A 5,000-nucleotide genomic window follows, 5' to 3' on the forward strand; every position below is an offset into this window, starting at 1 on the left:
TGTATGACTGTATGAAAGAAAGGTCTATTCTTAACAAGTTGTTCTTTAATATTTGGTGTATTTTTCTATATTAGACGTAGACAGCTTCTTCTTTTAGAAGGGTCATTAGGCATTATATCATATGACTGTATGACTGTATGAAAGAATGGTCTATTCTTATCAAGTTGTTCCTTAATATTTGGTGTATTTCTCTATATTAGACGTAGACAGCTTCTTCTTTTAGAAGGGTCATCAGCCATTATATCAATGACTGTATGACTGTATGAAAGAATGGTCTACTCTTATCAAGTTGTTCTTTAATATTTGGTGTATTTATTTTATATTAGACGTAGACAGCTCCTTCGTTTAGAACTGTCATTAAGGATTATATTAAATGACTGTAGGGAGGAATGGTTATAGGGAAACTGTCTAAAAGGATGTCTAACATAATATCAACCATTTAATTAAGTTAGATAGTCAGTTTGATAGAGAAATGGCTCCTTTTATACACGATCAATGATTCGTCAGAAAATATCGTTATTTAAATTCTGTACATTGATTATATTCTTGTTATTTTTTCATTTTACCTTAGAGAGAGAGAGAGAGAGAGAGAGAGAGAGAGAGAGAGAGAGAGAGAGAGAGAGAGAGAGAGAGAGAGAGAGAGAGAGAGAGAGAGCGTGTATGCTTCCTCTTGGGTAAGGCAGAGAGAGAGCGAGAGAGGGAGAGAGAGAGCGTGTATGTTTCTTCTTGTATAAGGCAGAAAGAGAGAGAGAGAGAGAGAGAGAGAGAGAGAGAGAGAGAGAGAGAGAGAGAGAGAGAGAGAGAGAGATAATAATTGTGTTACGCAAGGCGGGTTCCAGCTAACGGGATAGTTATATCCAAGGAATGGCAGAGATGCAATAAAAGGCAAAGTGGAATCTTTCTTTGACACCGAATGAAATGATTATTTTTTTTTTCGTGGGTGTGGGAGATTATATGATATTTTCCTGCGTAATCAATGTGTAATTATCTTTATCATTTTACATGTAAATTAGTTAATCATCCAGGTAACCCATGAAAATTGAGTCCTAATAAGTTTTTTTTTATTCTTTATTTGGTCAGATATTCTAAATTTATTAAAAGTTGATGTCAAGTTGGTAATCATATGTATGAAAATTTCATGACCAAATTTATAATCAGTATATGTTTAAGCTATTTAAAGTGTTAATAGATATGTCGCAAGGTACCCGTTATGTACTAATAAATATGCGAGGTGAATGTAAGTAACTTTATTCAACAAGATGACGAGCTTATAGACTAACGGTTGAGGGTAACAATGTAACCAAACAATATAAAACATGAGATGGCAAGATTAAACAGTTTTTTATTATCAGTACAGGAAAGATCGAGAGATAAAAAAAAAAAAAAAAAAAAAAAAAAAAAAAACATTACAGTGTATGAGCTTGTATGAAATATACTTGCGGTACTGATATTTCCTAAGTTATAATCAGATGTTTCTTCGTATAATGTTTTATTATTTCAGATTTTGTGAAATTATTTCCAAAATATTTATCATAAAAGTGCAACGCACGCTTTCTGCCCTTTATCAGCAACATTACATTGCTAATTGATATATTTGATCAAATTATTTCCCAATTTACAATCATTTCCACAACAATTGAAGCCTTAGCGATATATAATTGCTATGAAAACATAATCCTTATCTTAAATTAACCAATTATTCTCTATTGGCAAAAGCTTTGTGATGTTTCCTAAAACCCTTTCATGGGAATATTTTTGTAAACAAGGGTTGTATGCGGAATAACGAGGACATGAAATTTATATGTAGAAAATAGAATTTACAGGCTGATCGGTAACGTCTCTGCCTGGTGTTTCCCAGTCGGGGGTTCGAGTCCCGCTCAGACTCGTTAGTGCCATTGGTGTCTGCAACCTTACCATCCTTGTGAGCTAAGGTTGGGGGGTTTGGGGGAGCCTATAGGTCTATCTGCTGAGTCATCAGCAGCCACTACCTGGCCCTCCCTGGTCCTAGCTTGGGTGGAGAGGAGGCTTGGGCGCTGATCATATAATATATGGTCAGTCTCTAGGGCATTGTCCTGATTGCTAGGGCAATGTCACTGTCCCTTGCCTCTGCCATTCATGAGCGACCTTTAAACCTTTAAAACCTTTAAATACAAATGTGGCAATATGCTGTCCTGCAAAGTTCTTGATGAGTGATGATGAGGACTTCGACGTCAATGACCTTAGATGCCAGGATTCCAGATAACTCCTAATCAATCAATCGATGATGGTGGGGACTAGGCTGTAATTTTAGTATAACAATAGAGAGGCTAAGCTGTTCCCCTTAGATTGTTTGTGTAAACGAGTTTGTGTGTACTTGCGTAGTTCGAAAAGAAGAAGGGATAATGTAAGTGCTAAGTTAATAGTCTTGAAGCTGAGGGTTTTATGCGTAATACTGAGGACATGAGATTTATATGTAGAAAATAGAATTTACCGTCTTTTATTTAGATATGAATGACAAATACATATACAGCAATATGCTGCTCTGTAAAGTTCTTGATGAATGATGGTAAGGAATAGGATGTAATTTTAGTGTGACAACAACAACAGAGATGGCTACGCTTTACTTCCTTTAGTGTGTTTGTGTTTATGAGTATGTGTGTATGTACGTAATTCGAAAAGAGGAAAGGATAATGTAAGTGCTACATTAATAATCCTGAATCTAAGGGTGGTCTTGTGCCCGGTTCGACGTCGCGTAAATTTTGACTCTTGATCCTTGTAGTACAGAAAGTCCCTACTCATGAACTAAATAGGTTCCAAGCTGTGCGCAAGTCGAATTTTTTACAAAAATTGTCCTATGTTATGCCCCACATACTCATATGCCTACGATTTTCAGCTACAATAGTCAACAAATAATACTGTTTCATATTACAAATGTCGTCATGCTTACTGCATTAAATTATATAATATTGCTTTATTATATTTTTTTTATCATGAACTTTTGATCTATGATTTATGAATTCATTTGGGTTTGTGTTTGTAAGTCGAGATATTGTAAGTCGAATGTTTGTAAGTCGGATATTTGTAAGTCGAATGTTCGTTAGTCGATTTTTCGTGAGCCGGATGTTTGTGAGTCGAATATTTGTTAGTCGAATATTTGTAAGTCGAAATACTGTTGGTTTGAGTGTTTGTAAGTCGAATATGTGTAAGTCGAATATTCGTTAGTCGCTTTTCCGTAAGTCGAATGTTTGTGAGTCAAATATTTGTAAGTCGAATTACTGTAGGTCGAATGTTTGTAAGTCGAGTATGTGTAAGTCAAATATTCGTTAGTCGATTTTCCGTAAGTCGAATGTTTGTGAGTCGAAAGTTTGTGAGTCGAATGTTTGTGAGTCGAATATTTGTAAGTCGAATTACTGTTGGTCGAGTGTTTGTAAGTCGAGTATGTGTACGTCCAATATCCGTTAGTCGATTTTCCCTAAGTCGAATGTTTGTGAGTCGAATATTGGTAAGTCGAATTATTGTAGGTCGAATGTTTGTAAGTCGATTGTTTGTAAGTTGAGGATCTGTTGTACACCTCCAGGGAAGTCTAAGAAACTTTGGTGGAAATCTCCAACAGAAGTTCTGAGATGCCGTTCAAGATGACAGCCATTACACAAAACCATCAGTAACCTACAAGCAAAGTGGATTTTGGTGACATTGTTACCCCCAATCGTTTGTATATAAGCTCGTTATCTTGTTTCATTCACTTCGCCTATTTGTTAGTACCTAACAGGTACGTATCTTGCTGCATATCTACGAAAACTTTAAAAAGCTTAAACACATGTTGATTATAAAGTTGGTTATATAAATGTCATGCGTATAGTTGCCAACTTGAAGGTAACTTTTGATAAATTGAGAATAAGTGACGTAAATAGAAAACAAAAATTTTATTAGGCCTCAATTTTGATTTTGGTGTTCAACGTGGTGTTTCCAGGTCCAAAGAGAAACCTGTTGAGAGTACTTTTTTATGAATTATATGGTTGTACTGAAATTCAAAAGTTGTCAGATTACCGGCATACCATTAACTAATCTATAATTTTGGAAAGGAATTCAGCTATCACATTGAGTTTGTTGTATAGCCTTATGTTTCCAGGGCATAGAAAGACAATGGATGCTCTTTCATTTTCACATTTTTGGTTTCGCTTCTGGAGTAACTCCATATGGCTGTATAAATTCTTACTACACTTCTTAATCATATACTGTAAATTGTTATACTAACTTGCCAAAACTTTTCAGTTATTTAAATTGCTGAAAATGTAACCATAGGGTAATTTGGATTGTTTTTGATGAAACACTTTTAATCTATTAAATCTACCTTTTATAACAAGTGCTGCCCTCTATCGATCTGATGGGTGGATCCCCTGCTGGGTTTCTGACAATACCCTTGTTGATGTTACATGGTATGTTCAATGTAAAAACATGAAACAAAATTGTGATTTAAAGTGACTGGTGAATATAACCACTTGTATTAAAGCATAAATTTGTTTAAAAAAAAAGCTGGCGAGGGTAAGTATAACTAATTTAAGTAGTCTGAAAAAAAAAAAAATATTATTTCAAGCAAACTCATTTACGTATATTAGGTATACTATTATTAGAAAATACCATTCTGTTTACACGCTACCTGTGATTTGAGATGGTAGTTATACTGAGTGAGTGTATTTGTATATCTATATTATAGCCACGGAAGGAAAAAATAAAAGACTTGATTGGAGATGGTACTTTTGCCTATTAAGGACATCAACAGACTCATTGTTAAGTCTTTTGATATCCCCAGTGGACGAAAGTAGTAACGTCAATCAGATCTTTTTATTTTTCATTCCATGGGTATAATACATTTTACAATCACGTGGATGCTTTTTTGAATTCTACACACGTCTGTATGTGTGTATCCGTTTGTTTGTTTGCGCGTGTGTCACTAAACATGTCGTTTCTCGGTTAATTAGGCTGAGAACCATATGTATTTTTAAGGGCAATTTCCTATTTGA

Source organism: Palaemon carinicauda, chromosome 7 (assembly GCF_036898095.1).
Source record: "Palaemon carinicauda isolate YSFRI2023 chromosome 7, ASM3689809v2, whole genome shotgun sequence".
NCBI classification, from domain to species: Eukaryota; Metazoa; Arthropoda; class Malacostraca; order Decapoda; family Palaemonidae; genus Palaemon; species Palaemon carinicauda.